This window comes from Anabrus simplex, chromosome 3, assembly GCF_040414725.1.
Source record: "Anabrus simplex isolate iqAnaSimp1 chromosome 3, ASM4041472v1, whole genome shotgun sequence".
Taxonomy (NCBI): domain Eukaryota; kingdom Metazoa; phylum Arthropoda; class Insecta; order Orthoptera; family Tettigoniidae; genus Anabrus; species Anabrus simplex.
This window is the reverse complement of record NC_090267.1, coordinates 326,240,001-326,262,707: the sequence shown is the minus strand read 5'-3', so window position 1 is coordinate 326,262,707 and position 22,707 is coordinate 326,240,001. Positions and strand designations below refer to the sequence as shown.

Sequence of the window (22,707 nt, the reverse complement as noted above, 5' to 3'; positions counted from 1 at the left end):
TCACAATATCGTTCTATTTAGAGAAAGTTATAGTACGCATTTAAATGATATTTCAAAGTTAGGTTGGTAACATGGATCACGCAACTGGGCTGGTGTGGATGCTTGCCAGTAGGAACTATTTTATTGGTTTTAACAGATGATTATTATTATTATTAATATTAAATATATTTATTACTTTATTTGCCTCGTATCAGTCATCATTTAGGTACATTCTTTTATTGTTTGTGCATTGTCTATGCATTTTATTCTGAAGAAACCACAGTAACATTTGCAATGGGTCATGGCTATATTTCAGCGAATTATAATATGTTGAGACGCTGAAATAAGTCAAAAGTGTGGTGTGTGCTGATGACAGGGTTCATCTATGTATATATTAGTGGAATTTTAAGTATTAGGTTAGGATTTCTGGCTGCGTTACCTCGCTTGGTGTACATATTAGCATAAGTTAGTGTATGTTTCTTTAAAGTAGGAGAGTTTGTCTTTTCCAGATTAATTTTACGATATCTAAGTAGGGGTCACTCGCATATATGAAAGCAAAGCTTGATTTTTGTATGCAACAACAACCAAGGTCCATTATGTGAGACAAAGTTACTGAATTCTCAGGCTAAAGCAAGTATTGTTTATTGCACCTGGAAGGAAGATATTGTAATTATGGGAACTCAGTAACAGTTTTGATAAGAGAAATATTATTATTAATATTGGTGAACTCTATTATGAGAATTTCATAGTTATGCCTTTACACAGTGGATTAGGTATTTCATTAAATTATGGCAAACATGGTTTTATAGATAAAGAAAACCCAATATGCACTGTTAAGTAAGATTCTATTCAAATGGTGTTACTCATGGCAAATGAATGTTCTAAGATAACTGACGTAAACATACTATAATTTATCAGGATGGTGGATCAAGAGTACCGTAATTACAGGTCAAGTTAAGATATTATTATTTATTATTATTATTATTATTATTATTATTAATATTGAATATTATTATTTAACATTTTACCAATGCAATTCACAAGCAATTAGGGAGTCTTGATGAATACCATATTAATCACTTGTGTCAGTCAATTGTGGATTTATTAATTAATTAAATAATTTACATTTTATATATTTTTTATTATTCAATTTATCTACGATTTGGTTAACAACAGTATTGGATTTTGGTAGGCGATTATAAATTCTTTAGGACTTTCCTTTATGATATCCAACATAGAAGTAACATTCATTAAGTGATATTATTATTCTCGTTTCAATTATTATTATTATTATTATTATTATTGTTATTACAATATTATTATTATTATCATTTCGATGCATTGTAAATTCATTAATATCACTATATTGGAGGATTTGAGTCACAAGACAATGATTTCAAGTGATCAGTTAGGCAATTAATTATGCAATTAATAAATTTGAGTACAATCAAATTAGTAAAATTAATTAATTATTATATTATGGCAACTTTTGGTATGTTTGTTTGCAAACTTATTTCACATATCTGAGAGATTAGTAGGGACATTTCTAGGTTTTGATCCACGCAAAAATCGTCGTATTATTTCAATTATTATTATTATTATTATTATTATTATTATTATTATTATTATTATTATTATTATTATTATTACTATTGTATTACATTTTAAGTTGGTTTTCCACACTTCAGATATGTATTTGGGATACACTGTGGAGACTTTCCTGTATTCTTTTAATTGGTTTACGATGTGATTTAGTGATATCAAAACAATTTTATTAATTAGTTAATATCGATATTTTATTTATTTTTATATCTATATAAAACGATTTTATCTATTATAAATATATTTTACTGATGGCAAGTAGTTTTGTTTTGATGAATAACTTGATTTGGCTATACAAAAATTTATTCATATAAATATTATTATTATTATTATTATTATTATTATTATTATTATTGTTATCATCACTAAATGTTCTCATGAGTATATTGTTATTCAATTGATCCACCTGGTTTATAAATAACATTATCCTAGTAAATATGTAGAGTTACACTGACATTATATAATTGGATGAACAAATATGGGAAACATCATTTTAACAAAATTTTATGGAAAATTATAAATATTATTTTTTAGGGATTAATGAGGTAGTCATGTGTGTCATTATTGAGAATTCTAGTTGTACAGTCTCATAAGATAATAATGTAACATTAACCAAACTTATTTTACATTATATAAAATTTATTCACTTTTCTCTTTTGATTTATCAATAAAATTTTATATACATATTTAAACTCAATTCAGTCTGAGTCATAAATTATTGTAGTCAATAGTCCACCGAATGCACTATCCCTATGCATCCTGACTCGACGACAGGGACTGATCGCGCCTGAGAAGAGGACCTCACCACCTTCGGTAAGTATATTTTAGGGCAGCCGAGGCAACATTGACATCTAATCTACACCGAAGGAGCTCTGCAAGGGTGCAATACCTCGATAGTTGTTGCAATACTTCCTGTTCCCTTGCTTAGAGATAGGTGCAATTACTGCTTTTGTCCAATCTGAAGGTACCTTACCAACACTCCATGCTAATTTTACTACTCTATGAAGCCATTTCATCCCTGCTTCACCATTTTAGGTCTAATTTCATCTATTCCTGCTGCCTTATGACAATGGAGTTTATTTACCATCCTTTCCACTTCCTCAAGCATAATTTCACCACCATCATTTTCCTCCTCCCCATGAGCTTGGCTGTTCACAACACCACCAGGATGATTTCCTTTTACATTGAAAATATTCCCTCCACCTCTCCAGTGATTCCCTGGGATCTATTATGAGCTCACCTGAATTACTCAAAACACTGTTCATTTCCTTTTTCCCCTCCCTTCCTAAGATTCTTTATTACTGTCCAGAAAGGTTTCCCTGCTGCTTGACCTAGCCTTTCCAGATTGTTACCAAAATCTTCCCATGACTTCTTTTTGGATTCAACAACTATTTGTTTCGCTCTGTTTCTTTCCTCTACATACAACTCCCTGTCTGCCTCGGCCCTTGTTTGGATCCATTTCTGATAAGCCTTCTTTTTAGGTTAACAAGCTGCTCTCACCTCATCATTCTACCAAGATGTTCGCCTTTTCCCATCTTTACACACAGTTGTTCCTAGGCATTCCCTTGCCGTTTCTACTACAGCATCCCTGTATACCACCCATTCACTTTCTATATCCTGAACCTGCTTACTGTCTACTGTTCGAAACTTCTCACTAATCATATCCATGTACTTCCGTCTAATTTCCTCGTCCTGGAGATTTTCTACCCTTATTCGTTTGCTGACAGATTTCACTTTCTCTACCTTAGGCCTAGAGATACTTAGTTCACTACAGATCAGATAGTGGTCTGTGTCATCAAAAAATCCCCGGAAAACTCGTACATTCCTAACAGAGTTCCTGAATTCGAAGTCGGTTAAGATATAGTCTATTATGGACCTGGTACCCCTAGCCTCCCATGTGTAGCGGTGAATAGCCTTATGCTTGAAGAATGTATTCGTAACAGCTAAACCCATACTAGCACCGAAATCCAGCAAACGCTTCCCATTCCCATTAGCTTCCATATCTTCCCCACATTTACCAATCACCCTTTCGTATCCTTCAGTTCTATTCCCAACTCTCGCATTGAAATCGCCCATTAGCACTATTCTATCCTTGCTGTTGACCCTGACCACGATGTCACTCAATGCTTCATAAAACTTGTCAACTTCATCCTCATCTGCACCCTCACATGGTGAATACACGGACACAATTCTAGTCCTAATTCCTCCAACTGACAAATCTACCCACATCATTCGCTCATTTACGTGCCTAACAGAAACTATGTTCCGTGCAATGGTATTCCTGATAAAGAGCCCTACCCCAGACTCTGCCCTTCCCTTTCTAACACCCGTCAAGTACACTTTATAATATCCTATCTCTTCCTCGTTATCTCCCCTTACCCGAATGTCACTTACTCCTAGCACATCCAGATGCATCCTCTTTGCTGACTCAGCTAGTTCTACTTTCTTTCTTCCATAAGCCCCATTAATATCGATAGCTCCCCATCGAATTCCATTTCGTTCGCCAAGTTGTTTCCAAGGAGTCCCTCGCCTGTCAAATGGGAGTGGGACTCCGTTACTCCCATAGGTCCGAGGCTTGCTTACAATATTCTGAGCTCGGTCGATTCATGAAGCAGGATGCTACCCTACTTGCACATAGTCCAAGTGAGGATCTCTCCTCTAACGGGTTATGGACCACTGGTGGATTGTATAGTCCTAGCCGCCTGAGCACAAGGAGGGCCAGTACTCAGAATATGTAAATATATATATATATCATAAAATTATAATGATATATTTACATTATGCTAGTGACATCCAGGAAATTATGGATGCATAGAGACTCTGGGTTATGAAACCACTAGGAAGACGAGAACACTCCAACCGTGATATGATCTAGCGATGATACAGCGTCAAACTGCGAAAGTTTCGGCTTACCTTGGGTTGTCTACTAAGGACATGAACCGTGGAACACAATGTAATTATTCTTCAGTTGTCGGAGAAAGTCTCCATACCGACTGCGGAGTGATTGTATACGCAAGAACTTAAAAGACTTAGCTACAACTTTTTTTACAGTTGGCTTAGGTCGCACTGACACAGATAGGTCTTATGGCGACGATGGGATAGGAAGGGTCTAGGAGTGGGAAGGAAGCGTCTGTGGGCTTAATTAAGGTACAGGAAACCACGAAAAGTCATCGTCAGGGCTGCCGACAGTGGGGTTTGAACCCACTATCTTCCGGATGCAAGCTCACAACTACGCGGCCCTAACCGCTCGGCCAACTCGACCGGTAGCTACAAAATCAAATCATCCGTCCGTAAAAACGAATTCTAACTTTCGACTGGCTATGTTATCCAGGGACTTTGAATTGCATCACGCTGTCACAGACTTACACTATCTGATGAAAAGTATTCGGACACCTATCTAATGCGAAACTGAATCCTAGATGTCACGAGAGGTGGAACCGCCAGTATAAAATGAGGCGGGGAGTATTTATTGTGTTGTCAGTAGAGAAACACTAACAGCAGAATGGGTCGGTCGGGAGAGCTCAGTTACTTCGAACGTGGACTAGTCATTGGATGTCACCTGAGTAACAAATCCAGACATTTCAACCCTTCTAAAGTTGCCCAAGTCGACTGTTGGTGACTGTGGAGTGGAAACGCGAAGGAACAACCGCAGACCTCATTTAATTACGGTCAAGTTGATCAAATATTCTATCGTGATCAATTATTAGTACAATGAAGCATTGAAGAGGATGGTTGTAAAAAATCGTAAGAAATCAGCGGAAGGAATCACGCGCGAGTTCCAAGGCGCTACCAACAGCCCATGCAGCACAATGACTGTGCGTCGGGAGTTAAATAGATTAGGGTACAATGGTCGAGCTGCTGCTCATAAGCCAAACATTTCTGCAGACAATGCTAAGCGACGCTTAAGGCAGTGTAATGAGCGACGTCACTGGACATCTGGAAGACTGGAAACGAGTGATTTGGAGTGGTGAATCACGCTATACCTTGTGGCAATCCGATGAACGGGTTTGGGTTTGGCGAAGGCTTGTAGTTCGCTGCGAGACGTGCAAGCGTAAACATCGCACGCGCTGTTCTGTTGTGTGTTGTGAGGTAGAGTGTTTCGAGTGGTATTAGTACAAAGTGAAAGAAAGTGGCAAAGTTCAACATTAAGAGAAATACAATAAAATGTACATTTCCTGTTAAAGTAAACAAACCCGGACCGGCAGAGATTCATGAGTGGCTTGAAACAGTTTTAAAATTAAATATGTTAGGCCCCCTTTCAACAACAAGAAACAAGCAAAATTAAATGTTGATCAACTGGAAGCAATTCAATTGGACAATTTGGAACCAGCAGTGTACATAAAATTAACCAGCAAACTTCTGATGGAGCGAATTCTGACTTCAACAGCAGGAAAATCCCAGGTAAGGAAATTCAATGGTTCATTTTCGGAAGTAATTATAACATGTTCTGATGTGGACACAAAACTAGTACGTATAATGATTCTTCCTACTGAAATGGTCGATAAACGCGTGGCAACTTATTTCAGTAAATATGGGAAAGTTGGGGAACTTCGTAACGAAAAATGGTGTTCTACATACACATTTAATGTATATAGTGGAATTAGCGCTATGCGTATTGAATTACAAAGTGCTATCCCGACAATAGTGACAATTGATGGATATAGAGCTCAGGTACTTTATGAAGGACAGCCAAAAATATGTTACTATTGTAGTGGTAATGACCATCTCCGACAAGACTGCCCGGCAAGGCGAGGAACAAATTCGGCCGGTGAAACAGGTCCTAGGCTGATGAGTCAAGTAGTTGCAGGGAACTGTACTGCCCCATCTCTCGCGAGCGACACAGTTGTAAACACAGGCAGGAGCAACGGATGCCGGAAAAGCGCGAATACGGAAATTTGCGAGCACATCATTAAAGCGGAAATTTGCGCACACTAGGGATTATTGCTACCTAAGAAGGGTTTCCCAGGTCTTCGTAAATATTTCGTTGCCGGAAATATGCGAACACTAGAGAATCCTATCTACCCTAAATTAGCTTTCGGAATTTAATATTGACGTATTTGCAACCTCCCATACCATGTCACAAGCATCTACCAGGTAGTTTTGTAACTAATGCGAACAATAGTGGGGATTTCAGCTGAGGTCGGTTCCACCACCGGTTCAGGGCGCATGCCCGTACTTTTGTTCACTTTACTTTTAACTTTCACAGTGTTAGCAATATTGAGTATGGAAAGTGTTACTACGATCAGGTGTTGGCCCTCCGCTCATTATAATGGTTACGCGTACCGTAAATATAGAGAAACAAAAGCAGGTGTTGTTACGTGGCTGTGTTTACACCAGAAGTCATCTCACTGTAAGGCATTGATGCGGTCGAAGAATGAACAAGTACAGGACTTTATGTATCCGAACATTTGTGTTGACTACCTGGTGACGCCGTTCTAGAAGTGAAGAAGCAAGTGTGTAATGCCAAGAAGAGGGCTAGAGAAGAAAATACGCAGTTATGTGAAACATACACTGATGAAATTGGAAACACACGTAATAAAGGTTAGTAAAGAAACGCCCTTATTTATATTACAACAACTTTCGTATTTTATTAATATAATGTACATGTGCCATATGGTAAAATAAAGCAAGAATGAATTTTGTATTATAAATTATATTATAGGTCAATAAATAACAATACGTAATGTATATTTACGAAAATTCATATATTTACTACTAATATAGTGTACTATTAATTGGCATAGCCTGTACATCCGGAAAGATTGTTGGAGCTCTTCTACTCTCTTGACTAAAAGTGTTTTTTGTTTGTGATTTTTAGCTTTAGATGGTACATAAATGCAAATTTTGAATGAACAAAAATTATAGAGCGTAATAAGTTCTAAAAAATTGGTTATTATGGTTATTTTTGAAAAATTCATCGTAAGGTCAGAAATTAGAAGAATAAGAATGAGAAAGTATATCTAGATTTTTTAATACCGTATAGGGTATACGTAATGTACTTAAGATTTTTTAATCAATGTGGTCGTTTCAGGTTATGACTTTGTGACAAAAAGTGCCCCACGCAGAATCGTTGTAGAGGACCTTGCGAAATCAGCGGAGTAACGAGCGTGGAAATCACCAAGAGCCAAAAGAACGTGGTGACATTATTCTCAATGAAGAAATCTTGAAAATGGCCGATGGTAGCAGTTTTATCCTTGTAGATAACGGACTAGAAGAAAGAATCATGATTTTCAGTGGAGACAATGTAAAAGAAAGTCTAAAAACATCTACACAATTTTTATGGATGGTACATTTAGGTGCTGCAGCAAACAGTTTGCACAAGTCTACACTCTTCACGCAGACGTAGGAGGCCCTTTGGTATTTGCCCTACTCCCTAATAAGAAGAAAGAAACCTACATTCATCTATTCCTTCTTACTAAACAAGTAGTTCCACAGTGGTGTCTCAGTAAGGCCAATGTCGATTTTGAGGCAGCTGCAATATCGGCTCTACATCAAGTTTTCCCCTCAACTCAAGTGAGTGGGTGCCACTTCGATATGCAGAAATGCTTATGGAGAAAAATTCAAAATCTTGGTCTACAAGGAGAATACCGTAAGGAGGGTAATAAGTAAAGGCTTCACGTCACCATGTGTGTGGCACTGGCATTTTTGAAACCGGAGGACGTAGATGACGGATGACTCCAGATTTATGCGGAAGCTCTCGACAACCAAAAACTCTTCGAGTTTTTCGACTACTGTGTGGATACATGGCTACAAAATGAAGAGTTCCCCATCGAAATGTGGAGTTGCTACGGTAAGAGACACAGAACCACGTACGCTGTAGAAGGATGGCACAACAAATTAAATACTATCGTTGGAAACCCCACCCCAGAGTCAACATACTGGTGGAATGTTTGTAGAAGGAAGCGGAACACACAAATTTCCTGCTTGCCATTTATCATATTCAGGAATTGGACTAAATTACGGTAACCGACATGTAAATAATTACGTATGTAAAAATGACGAAGCTTACAAAAGCCGATTTTAAACGACAAATGTATGAATAAATGACGAAGCCTATGGAGGCTGATTTTAAACACGCCAAAATGGTAAAATGATAATTATCATTTTGGCAATCCAAAGCCTGTGTAAATTGTGATGGAAAGATTACTTTTTTTTTTACAGGGATCGCTTACATTACATGTCTTGTCTCTCTATTTTCGAAGACAGTGTTCGGAAATTTCCGGCATTGAAATATTTACCAAGACCTGGGAAACCCTAGTCAGATAGTAATAATCCCGAGTGTGTGCGAATTTCCGCTTTAATGATCTATTCGAAAATTTCCGTGTTCGCACTTTTCCGCACACCGGAGCTACAAGCCGGAATCACAAAAGGTTATAGGTCTTGAGTCACAACATGAACAGACCAGCCCGGGTCATAAACAAGATACAGTAAACGAAGTTCAGGTTATCACAACGCAAGCGGAGATACATTCCCTACTGAATAACCTTGTAACATTATGACCAAGGCAACTAAGTCGATGTGAACGGACCAGGCATAAATCCACTACCAGCTCATTCCGAAACTGTAGGTCTGAAGCAATCTACGGATCACATTCACGTTGAAGAACACTCATTCCACCCTAAAAGAAATGTCGCTGAACTTAAGACAGGAAACGGAATTATTAATTCTGAACTCAAAAATACAGATTTTGACGTAACCAGTTTGTTGGCAGACAACTTAAATAGTTATAGTAACCCAACACTAACAATCCCCCGAAGGAAGGTATGGAACTAGATGCCGATGATAGTAACTCCACCAAAATTTTGACAGGTCATAGACAGACTCCTAAACAGCTGTAGTCAGATGACCTTGAACTCTCGCTTCATACACTGCTTAACGACACTAGTGACATTCCCTCCAGTGAGATTGTTCCGCCACTGAAAAACGTTAAAAGCTAAAAACTACCCAGTCCACAAAAGATGGCGTCCACAAGTCGGTACAACCTTATATCAACCCAAAGGATCTTCGAAGACAAGGAAGGAGGATAGGTGAGAGACGGTAGTATGGAAATGTCTGTCAGGTCAAAAGGCTCGACAGTTAAGTTTAGTATGAAGATTAATGTTACATTCCTCATGCTATTGACGTACACTCTAATGACCTTAAACATTAACTGTATACAGATAGCCAGCAAGCAGCAGCTTCTTAAGAAATTAATTCGTAACCAAGCTGTTGATATAGCATTGTTACAGGAGGTTGCTACAGATGATTTATTTAATATATTTGGGTATGAAAGAAGAGTAAATATCAACGAGACCAGAAGAGGTACAGCTATATATATATAAAGGATACGATTCCCCATACAGATCCCGTATTTCTTCCTAGTTCCCGTGGTATAAGTTCCAACATAAAAGGAATATTTGTAAATATTTATGCATCTTCTGGTTCCCAGGCGAGAGCCGAACGAATGACTTTTATACCAGTGATATCATACATAAAATTAAAAATCATAGAGATCGAATGGTTATTGGCGGGGATTTAATGCAGTTATCAACGCCAGAGATCAGAGCGGGATTTTTCAGAACTGTATAGCATTAGCAGTCCTAGTAAAAGGGCTCAAACTGACAGACACCCGGGAATTACAAGCATCATTCGACCCAGGTTATACATATTTTTGCGCTGCTGGAGTATCGAGATTAGACCGAATATATGTCAGTGAAAGTCTGCTGATGTGTGCCCCGTCGAATTTTCGGACCATGCAGCATATATATGTAAAATAAGTCATCCGAGCTGGGAGTAGCTCGGGGAAGGGGTGTATGGAACAGTTTTCTGTGCAGTGGCAACTATGGAGGAAACATATTTATCGGTAGTCTACGTTATAAAACAATACTTGAGTGGTGGTTATGTTATGCGAAGCCCAATGTAATCAAATTCATTAAACGGTTTAGTGCTCAGTATACTCAACAAATAAATAAAAAATCCGCATTCTTTTACAAGTGTTTAGGTCAGCTGTATAGGGAAGATCCTAGGAACCCATCAACATATCTCTGCATCAAAAAAATAAAAAGAACAAGAGCACTTCTCCTCAGATTATACAGAGAGATGAATGAAAGACTTAAAATACGAGCAGGAGATCATCGAAATAATACCGATGAAATGTCATCCTTGTACCATCTCATTTGCGAGAGTAAGTGAGGCAAATAAAATATATATTTCGAAACTGGCATCGTCAAGTGGGGAGTCTTCCGATGATGTAAATATCATAAAGAACACAATTGAGAATTACTTTACACGATTGTATGAACAAACGAATGATGGCCTTATTGACAGTCAACAGTGCCTTTTTTGATTCTGTTAGAGGAAGACTGACACATGTGCAACAAGACTATATTATCGAAGAATTGCGGGAGGAAGACATTTATGAAGCCATACAGCGAAGTCCGCGTAACAAATCCCCTGAAGTAGATGGCCTAGGAAAAGAGTTCTACCTGACATTTTGGCCAGTTGTCAAGGAAGACCTTAGGATAGCCTTAATTATGTTTTATACATACATACATACATTATCATTATAGACTGTTATGCCTTTCAGCGTTCAGTCTGCAAGCCTCTGAGAATTTACTAAACGTCGCCACAATCCTCGATTTGCAACTAGTGTTGTGGCCTCATTTAGTTCTATACCTCTTATCTTTAAATCGTTAGAAACCGAGTCTAACCATCGTCGTCTTGGTCTACCTCTACTTCTCTTACCGTCCATAACAGAGTCAATTATTCTCCTAGGTAACCTATCCTCCTCCATTCGATTCACATGACCCCACCACCGAAGCCGGTTTATGCGTACAGCTTCATCCATCGAGTTCATTCCTAAATTAGCCTTAATCTCCTCATTCCGAGTACCCTCCTGCCATTGTTCCCACCTGTTTGTACCAACAATCATTCTTGCTACTTTCATGTCTGTTACTTCTAACATATGAATAAGATATCCTGAGTCCACCCAGCTTTCGCTCCCGTAAAGCAAAGTTGGTCTGAAAACAGACCGATGTAAAGATAGTTTCGTCTAGGAGCTGACTTCCTTCTTACAGAATACTGCTGATCGCAACTGCGAGCTCACTGCATTAGCTTTACTACACCTTGATTCAATCTCACTTACTGTATTACCATCCTGGGAGAACACACAACCTAAATACTTGAAATTATCGACCTGTTCTAGCTTTGTATCACCAATCTGACATTCAATTCTGTTGAATTTCTTACCTACTGACATCAATTTAGTCTTCGAGAGGCTAATTTTCATACCATACTCATTGCACCTATTTTCAAGTTCCAAGATATTAGACTGCAGGCTTTCGGCACAGTCTGCCATTAAAACCAAGTCGTCAGCATAGGCCAAACTGCTTACTACATTTCCACCTAACTGAATCCCTCCCTGCCATTTTATACCTTTCAGCAGATGATCCATGTAAACTACGAACAGCAAAGGTGAAACAGCATAGCCAATATGTAGCTCCCAGGATTCAGCAGTCTATTCTGCTATGCAACTGGAATCGCATCTGGAGGAATACTCCACATAGGGTTCTTCCTCTTGAACTTCAAGCAACGTGGTATATAGTTGCTCATGACATTGTGCCGACAGATAGTAAACTGTATAATATTCGTATGGAAAAAAGTTGACTATGTACGCAGGGGAGAAGACACTTTTCTTCACCGTCTGCATGATTGTACCCGTGTTACGCAAGCTGGGCGATACGTGACATACATCATCAAACGGACTGCTCGATTCCGACATTTTGAAGTACCACCGGAATGGATTGTACGCCCCACCATTGGGACAACTTCAGCCTATTTTACATCTGTGCTAGTGTTAGTGATTGCAGTGTACGTGTATACAGTGTTAAAAACCTATGGAACTTCGAACTCTCGATACCATAGTTTGTGTCCATATATCCAAGATGGTAATGGTTAAGTTTTATCGTCACCAAAAGCTAAATATATTGTGGAATATAGTCTGATGGGAGAAATCTACACTGAAATCAATATGAATAATTAAGAAAAAAATATTTGTTATTTTAATCTGTCTTTTGTAATTCTCTAAATTTATGTTAACGTTCTGGCTCTGTAGTGCCAAAAATAGAGTGTTGCTATACTTATTTATTTATTTAATTTTCATCATAACTGTTATATATAATGCTTACTAACAAAATTTCAATAGCGCCAATTTATAAAGGCAAAAGGAGAACATTTTCAATACCCTATGTATCCTATATTTTAAAAATAGAGGATTGTGGCGACGTTTAGTAAATTCACATAGGCTTGCAGACTAAACGCTGAAAGGCACAACGGTCTATAATGATAATGTATGTATGTATATTTTTACCAAGACATTCCTTGCTATTTTTTTTTTACTAGGGATTTACGTCGCACCGACACAGATAGGTCTTATGGCGACGATGGGATAGGAATGGCCTAGGAGTTGGAAGGAAGCGGCCGTGGCCTTAATTAAGGTACAGCCCCAGCATTTGCCTGGTGTGAAAATGGGAAAACACGGAAAACCATTTTCAGGGCTGCCGACAGTGGGATTCGAACCCACTATCTCCCGGATGCAACCTCACAGCCGCGCACCTCTACGCGCACGGCCAACTCGCCCGGTACTAAATTTTTAAGATCATCTATATTATTATTGGCGTGGTATTCTTATTGTGTACCAGCAGTGCCGAAGGATTAGGCACAATAACTATTCATTGTTTTTACCCAAGAACAAGTCATTACTGGTAATCAGTTATTGTCATTGTTATTGTAAGAATTTTCAAGAACCAACAAGATAGTGGGAGTGGAAGGAGTTATTATAGAAAAAGAGACATGTACTATGTAGAACTACCAAATGTAACACTTGGAAAAATGTATTTTTATCAATAAAAAGTTGTTAAAAAGGTCTAGAGAACGTTACCTGCAATCATGTATAGTGCCAACAGCGAAGTACGTAGGAAGTGGTATTATGGTATGGGGGTGTTTTGCGTGGTTAGGGTGTGGTTCCCTTATTGCGCCTAAGAAAATTTTGAATGCAGAAGGCTATGGACACATTTTAAACCATTCTGTAGCCTATTGCATATAGTAGAGGACCATTTCGGAGAGGATGATTATTTGTATCAGCAACCTGCCATAAAGTTGCATCTGTGAGGCAATGGTTTGTGGGCAATAACATTCCTGGAATGGATTGGCCTGCACAGATCCCGACCTGACCCCATGGTTCACCTTTGGGATGAGTTAGAACGTCGAATTCGCTCAAGACCCCAGCTTCCAACATCATTACCTTCTCTGGTTTCGGCTCATGGGAAAGAATGAGTTGCCATTCATCCACAGACATTCGGACACCTCATTGAAAGTGTCCCCAGCGGAATTAAAGCCGTCATAAAGACGAAGGGTGGAACCCACCCCATATTAATGTCCAGTAAGAGGGAACGTGACACGGGTAAAATCTAAGTGCAGTTTCAGATAGTGTAGCTCGAATTTCATCACGCTGATAAACGACATTCTGTAGCTCATGTTTCATACGTAGCGCAAATCGAACAGGGCAGTCCCCAGCTGGCAAATGAAGCATGTTTGAATACCTTACATTTTCTCGAGAAGTACTTGTCCAATTTTCAAAATAATTACGGTGCTGAATTTGTTTGTAAGTTGAAGGCTGTGTGTAGAGAAAAGTGTAGTTCCATTTAAGGAAACAAATTTAGTAACGTTATCTCAGAAGATATTGACGCCACTCCACTATCGGCAGCCCTGAAGATGGTTTTCCGTGGTTTTCCATTTTCACACCAGGCAAATGCTGGGGCTGTACCTTAATTAAGGCCACGGCCGCTTCCTTCCCACTCCTGGACCTTTCCTGTCCCATCGTCGCCATAAGACCTGTGTCGGTGTGACGTAAAGCAATTAGCAAAAAAAAAAAAATATATATATATATATATATATTGACGCCATGAAAAAGTTCTGTAAATCCAGTTATGAGCCCCTTGACACCACTATTGAAAGTGAAAACGGAATGTCGATATCTTGAACGGTTCACGAGTTGAGGTGGACAATTTAGCTGAAAAACCCTGTACATATCTAGTACAGGGATGTTAAAAGGACCACCCCGTAAGTGAAACTCATCCCAGCTGGCTAGACATACGGTAATGTGGTGTGAAGTCATTTATTGCTTATTGTGTGAGTTAAATTTTATTCGCTGAGGTTGTGTTTACTTAGTCCAGGGATGGGGTTATGTCGTTTCAGTAATAATTTTGGTTTTGTAAGGGCCTGTTATTAGTAATCAAGTGTTAGTTGGTGCACTCATGTTCATTTGATCATTTTTATGAGATAATGAGTTTGTAAGGTTCACTGCACAGCAGTGTTCGTATGTTACACAAGTCTGCTAGAGATAATAATTATGAATATTTGAATAACCTAGTCAGAAGCAACCAGCGCTATTATGCGAATCTCCAACCTAATATCAATGGTTGTAACCACCTGTATATACAGTATTTTCTTTCAGTATTTGTTATTCATCTCATACTGACAGGTCAACTAGTTCGTCTTGTATTATTTTGAATTATTTTGTTGTCTTGTAGGTGTGCTTCTAGCCACATTTGTGAATATTTCAATGGCATTTGGGCTCAGCAACGTTGAAATGCTTAAGAGTCCAGATGTTATAATAAATTATTTGTGTTGCGTTATACTAGGAATAGCTAAGGCGACAAATTATTCTAAAAATGACAGTTTCTCCATAGGTCAGGAAAGTGTTACTGCTTCATTTAAATAGAAATAACTGAATGTTAGTTTAAATATTTAACTGTTCTTGAAAGCATTCAATCGCTCATGTAAATATTTAATTATTAACTTACTGTAGCATTTTTAATATTTTCACTTGAGGTCTTCTTCACGTTACTTGATATTTTATTCAAACAATTCTATAATTTATTTTAATCATCCAAGAATGATGAAATTTATTTGTTTAATTTTAACTGAGGTTTGTCTAAATTTATGAGTGCTGAAATAACACTCACTACTTTCTAACACACTGCAGTCATTCGATTGTTTAACTTGGAACGTTTTCCTTGAACTTAGGATCTACTCACTAATTAAATAATACCTCGTGTGGACATTAGTAGTGGATAACACTGACATTCAATGTGCTTCACTAATGAATAGTTAAAGCGTCACTTACTTCTTGGTCATTGTAGAACAAATTTTCATTTATAAGAATTTTTAACCTACGGATTCATTGGGAACCCGAGTGAAAGTTTGTACTACTCATTCATTGTACCGTGAAAGGCTAAGACAGCCTAATACTTGGATAAGACTACTGTTTATGCCACTGCTTTTCCTTTAAGAATACTATTCATATTTTAACGTTCATATTTCTATTTATCTTATTTTTTATTTCTGGATTTTTATTCCTTTTTCACGTCTTAAAGTTGAATAAATCTGAGTCCAAATACCCCATGGAAGTTTAAAAAAAAGGAAATAAACAGATACCGACAGTAAACAATAAACTAAACAAACATTCAGAGACATAATTGTAAAACCAACAGATCTGCACAATCTATTTCTTAAGAAGGCTCAGAAATTGGATTTTAGATTGTAAATTGAGCATACAATTCACTGTAAAACTGTTGACCTTGTTCTTGTTCTGTATTTTAATGTAAGATTCTGAATATCAACATAGTTTACTTGTATCAGTGTCCTTATAATGACTATTCATGCGTCCGCACACCACCCACGCACCTTCGTTATGTTCTATCAGCATTTTGTAACTAACTTAAAACCCCTCCCCCCAGCATCGACCGTTCCTGGCTACGCTACTGGTCCCCAGTAAACGAACTCTTCTGTTTCAAGTTTCTCTGTTTCTCTATTTCCTCTATGTACCCTGTATGATGAAGAACAGAAGACACTCCCTGAAATATTCCAGAGATTAAGTATATGCTCCCACAACTCCACCCGGATGCAGAAGAAGATAAGTTTAAGGGTACAGTGCTGTACTGGTCAGAATACTTACTAAATTTCTGATATGTTTGACGTATTTTCAAGTGTCTAGTGCGAATAAGTGGAGAATGTACACTTTTTCTAGTAGGCCTACGCCTTCATTAAACAGAAATCTAGATTTAGCTGAAAAATGTCTCTTGCGATTCAGTTTATGCCAGGTTTTACTGCAATAACCCTTAATTTATTTGGAAAGGAAACATATTAAATCCGAGGTGTTTGATAAGGAGAGATTGTATTGCTAGGAAGAAAAGTTACCATGACAACACTCGTAGCACTATTTCCTAAGATTTAAACAATATTGTTTTTAATGTTCCTAATTATTCCATTCAATGTACACGTTTTTAAATTTTTCTGAAACAACAAATCACGAATTACTCGTATGTACTATTTACTTGCTGTTATGTATTCATCGTTGAGGGCTGGCAGTAAAGCCATCTAAAGGAGACGAGTGCGAGCAGAAGAGACAGAGCCCACCTCAACTAACAACAATAGTATGTCAGTGTAATGTTATTGTTGATAAGTTTCGGGACTTCGGACATTTTAGATAATCACATAATTTTCTTCCGACTGGGCAATATTAGAGCTTTCAACTCCCACCCCACTTTATAATTACTTTTCTCTGATTGTTCGAGTGGTCGTTCCTTCACATTTTTGTACTAATTTCGATGGTTATTTTCGTTATCTTAGTAAGTAGAGGCTAATGACCACGTGGTTTCGCAGCTAATAAAACAATCACAGCAACCGCAACCAGTTAGTTTTGACTGGACAATATTTCCACGCACATTCTAGGACTCCGCAGGATTAACAAATGTTTTCTGCTTTCTTATCCGGTGGCCAGGTACATGTCATTACAACAGCACAGTTCTCTACACACACGCTCCATAACCTACATCCTGAAGGCCTGGCCTGCACAGTCTTTCCTCAGAGAATTTACGCAATGCGTGTGGGGCCATGTAAAGAAACCGTTGCTCTGAATTTCGCGGCTCTTTCCTGGTGTAATGTGGAGGTCGGTGATTCCACATTCAGTTACATTTTAGTCGAAGAAAGAAGAAGTTTTTACACCTGAAAATCTGTCAAAATATTTCATTGATCAGTCATGTTAGGTGCACTAATTAAGTGAGTGGTTTGCGGGTATTGCAAATTAATAATAGTATAGTTTCGTAAACAAAACAGACTAATAATTATATTAATATTGCTAAGTAGTTTCATATGAAATGGCATCATCACTTCGTGAAACCGAGCGAGTTGGCTGCGCGGTTCGTGTCACATAGTAGTGAGCTTGCATTCGGGAGATGGCGGATTCGAACCGCACTCTCAGGACCCCTAAATGTAATTTTCCGTGGTTTCTCATTTTACACAAGCGGAATAATGGGGGTGTACTTTAATAAAGGCACGGTCCCTGGCCTAGACTATCGCATCGTCACCAAAAGACGTGTCTTGAATCGGCGTGATGTTAAACCAACAGCACTACATGAACATCAGGCTAATTTGTTGATTTATAATAATACAATAACGGATATTTTTTCAATTTGTTTTGCAACGCACCGTCACAGATACGTCTTATGGCGACGATAATGGATTTTTTAATGTGAGTCTAGTAGTCATTATGATGTCCTAATAGTATAGGCCTACTGCTTCTTTCTTTCCTGTATCTGTAAAAATCTACAAATTTATAAATAAGTTAGAAGATTTCGAATTCTAAAATATCCTATAACATGGCTTGAAAATCCTGTAAATCATCACAAACCTCCTGTGGATCCTGTGCTCTGTGGAGAGAAGTTGAAAGAAGAACTGACTTCGAACCTTAAGGAAATCGCCTCTTCAGTATTAAGTTTGCAGCTCTTACTTCGTGTGACTTCGGTAAAGTTGTTAGACGTGAGGTGCGTCGTCAACTTTTGGCCCAGGTGATTATCCTTAGTTAGAATTAAATTAAACGGTAGTAGTAGCAGTACTATTTCTAACTGGAAATAAAATTAACGGCCTACTTCAAACATCTGTTCCAAGACCATTCATAATGTCGAATGCTATGGAGTATCAGAAATTAATGTATGTTAAGTATCATTTGAAGAATACACGAGTAATGTGTTTCTAAAATATGCACCAATAATATTGATAAGATAAATTTTCTGCGTATAGAATGCGTACCTGGTCGACCAGATTCCTGAGGAGTGCCAAAGCTTACACAAGGAAACTCCTGCTAGTTCCACCGTCATTGGCTATCTGAATTCTGCTCGGACGATGTCTCGCTCTTACTCTGCCCTTGGCTTTGACTTCCAGGTAGCTTTGATAGTCTGACGTCATGACAAGAAATTCCAATTGAAGGATGCTTAGCCGCACTTTAGTTAAAATATATTTAAATGAACTAGGGAGCAAATTGAATAACTCGGACATAACATTTGCATCAGTTCACAAAATATTTACACCGGGCGAGTTGGCCGTGCGGTTAGGGGCACGGCTGTGAGCTTGCATCCGGAAGATAGTGGGTTCGAATCCCATTGTCGGCAGCCCTGAAGATAGTTTCCACGGCCGCTTCCTTCCAACTCCTACGCCTTTCCTACCCCATCGTCACCGTAACACCTATCCGTGTCGGTGCGACGTAAAGCCACTAGCAAATATACAGTATATATACATTTACTGTAAGTAATGAAATAATCCCAGCCTTCTCTCTGAGAGTCTACTTACAGTACACCCTTTCAAGTAAACTATTTCTGATCCTTGTTTTTAGTAAGAAATGAAAAAAGGAATCATGTAGTTTTACATAACTGTTGATGTCGTGATTATAGCCACGGCGCCTAGACGCAACTAGAGTTTTGCATGAAATCCGAACCAAAAGAACGATTTTTCATTTCAAGAATTCCACATACATGAGCTGGGATTCGAACCACGGCTGTCTTGGTGAGCAGCCAGTGAAATCGCCACTTGTCTGTCGCACTTTCCAGTAAGAAATGCAATGCACCGTATCGAATGGCGCAGATACAGTACTTAAGAAAATAATAAATTGGATTCTGTTATGGTTTGAATATTTTATTATTATTATTATTATTATTATTATTATTATTATTATTATTATTATTATTATTATTATTGTTATAGTATAGTGGGAAGGAGGGATGAAATGGCTTCATAGAGTAGTCAAATTAGCATGGAGTGTTGGTAAGGTACCTTCAGATTGGACAAAAGCAGTAATTGCACCTATCTCTAAACAAGGGAACAGGAAGGATTGCAACAACTATCGAGGTATCTCATTGATTAGTATACCAGGCAAAGTATTCACTGGCATCTTGGAAGGGAGGGTGCGATCAGTTGTTGAGAGGAAGCTGGATGAAAACCAGTGTGGTTTCAGACCACAGAGAGGCTGTCAGGATCAGATTTTCAGTATGCGCCAGGTAATTGAAAAATGCTACGAGAGGAATAGGCAGTTGTGTTTATGTTTCGTAGATCTAGAGAAAGCATATGACAGGGTACAAGGGGGGAAAAGATGTTCGCTATACTGGGGGACTATGGAATTAAAGGTAGATTATTAAAATCAATCAAAGGCATTTATGTTGACAATTGGGCTTCAGTGAGAATTGATGGTAGAATGAGTTCTTGGTTCAGGGTATTTACAGGAGTTAGACAAGGCTGTAATCTTTCACCTTTGCTGTTTGTAGTTTACATGGATCATATGCTGAAAGGTATAAAATGGCAGGGAGGGATTCAGTTAGGTGGAAATGTAGTAAGCAGCCTGGCCTATGCTGACGACTTGGTCTTAATGGCAGACTGTGCCGAAAGCCTGCAGTCTAACATCTTGGAACTTGAAAATAGGTGCAATGAGTACGGTATAAAAATTAGCCTCTCGAAGACTAAATTGATGTCAGTAGGTAGGAAATCCAACAGAATTGAATGTCAGATCGGTGATACAAAGCTAGAACAGGTCGATAATTTCAAGTATTTAGGTTGTGTGTTTTCCCAGGATGGTAATATAGTAAGTGAGATTGAATCAAGGTGTAGTAAAGCTAATGCAGTGAGCTCGCAGTTGCGATCAGCAGTATTCTGTAAGAAGGAAGTCAGCTCCTAGACGAAACATCGGTCTGTTTTCAGACCAACTTTGCTTTATGGGAGCGAAAGCTGGGTGGACTCAGGATATCTTATTCATAAGTCAGAAGTAACAGACATGAAAGTAGCAAGAATGATTGCTGGTACAAACAGGTGGGAACAATGGCAGGAGGGAACTCGGAATGAGGAGATAAAGGCTAATTTAGGAATGAACTCGATGGATGAAGCTGTACGCATAAACCGGCTTCGGTGGTGGGGTCATGTGAGGCGAATGGAGGAGGATAGGTTACCTAGGAGAATAATGGACTCTGTTATGGAGGGTAAGAGAAGTAGAGGGAGACCAAGACGACGATGGTTAGACTCGGTTTCTAACGATTTAAGGATAAGAGGTATAGAACTAAATGAGGCCACAACACTAGTTGCAAATCGAGGATTGTGGCGACGTTTAGTAAATTCTCAGAGGCTTGCAGACTGAACGCTGAAAGGCATAACAGTCTATAATGATAATGTATGTATGTATGTATGTATTATTATTATTATTATTATTATTATTATTATTATTATTATTATTATTATTATTATTATTATTATTATTATTATTATTATTATTGCTTGTGGTTTAACCTCACAAATATCCATAGGAGGTTTCTGGCGACGGAGGATGGCTTAGGGCGTAGACTGAGAAGGAAACAGTCGTGGACTGAGTCCCAGCATTTCAAGGTGTGAAAATGAGAAACCACGGAAAGACATCTTCAGGGCTGCAATTGATATAAATTATTTGTTGGATCCCCAAGAGCTTCACCATCAGCTGATATTAATAGCTTAACTGAAGAGGCGTGTTAGAGACATAGGGAGTGCGTTGGTTTTCCGTTGCTTTTCTCGCCGAACATGAAGGTGCTGTTACACAACAGTCTGGCAAGCCCATTTAAATGCATGCACCGATCGACCCTGTGAGCGTCATATTTATACATTATTCAATCACAGGGACAAGTTACTTAGGGAATGGCATTACAAGTGTCGTCCATACCAGGAGACATCACTGTTAACACTATATCTGTCCAGAGATGTCTCCAAGAATGTATTCTTCTTCTTATTATTATTGTTGTGAGCGTCCGGCGTCTCACCGTTGGGTTTCGTGGTTCAAATCCCGTTCACTCCACGTGAGATTTGTTCTGGACAAAACGGAGGTGGGACAGGTTTTTCTCCGGATACTCTGTTTTTCCCTGTCATCTTTCATTCCAGCAACACTCTCCAATATCATTTCATTTATCAGTCATTAATCATTGCCTGTTCGAGGTCTTGGAGAGTCTGTGGTGGAACAGGAAGCCCATGAACACTTCTGTCAAGTCTATCATACACATGCTCGATGGGATTAAGGTCGGAACTCACTGCTGGCCATTCCATCTCTTGAATGTACAGTTCTCGCAAGACAGCTCTGGTGATGCGTGCTACATGAGCCTGGCATTGTCATGGATGAGTACGAATTCAGGGCCAACACCGTATGCAGCAACCAACATATGCTGTAGCAGTATCTGCTCGATGGATCCCGCAGCGGTAAGATTACCACGAACGACGACAAGATCTGTACGGCCATCAATACTGATGCCACCCCACATCACAGAACCTTGTCCGAATCCCTGTACCTTCCTAGACAACATTTGGCATGAATTGCTCACCACGGCGTTTCCATACACGTTGACGTCCATCACGCTTTGTGAGGGGAAATCTGGACTCGTCTGTGAACAATACAGGTCCCCATTGGCGAAGTTGCCAGTTGACGTGGGTACGGGCAAACAGAAGGCGAGCTGCGTGATGTTGCTGCGTTAAAAGGGGCACTCGAACAGGATGTCTGAGTCGTAAGGACACTTCTTTTAACCACAAAAGTAAATTCACACTAGGATAAACTAATCACAAGTCCTCGCAGACTGAGCTAACCATCTAATTTGGATCATGAACGTTAGAAATAGACAGGACACTGGTCGTTGCAGACTGAACTAACCATCTGATTGATTTCATGCATGTTGGAAATAAACTGGACACTGATCGTTGCAGACTGAACTAACTATCTAATTGATTTCATGAATGTTGCAAATATAGTGGACATTGATC

At 38.7% G+C, this 22,707-nt stretch overlaps 1 protein-coding gene across 1 annotated transcript in view; it reads right to left on the bottom strand.

Annotated features, from left to right (window-relative positions):
* The window catches only part of LOC136866311 (insulin-like growth factor-binding protein complex acid labile subunit), a 59,467-nt gene extending 40,681 nt beyond the window's left edge, over positions 1-18,786 (bottom strand). Inside the window, exon 1 of the mRNA XM_067143154.2 lies at positions 18,709-18,786. The gene's annotated coding sequence lies outside the window, so the exon portion shown is untranslated. The remainder of the gene's footprint in view (positions 1-18,708) is intronic.
* Positions 18,787-22,707: the final 3,921 nt, after the last annotated feature.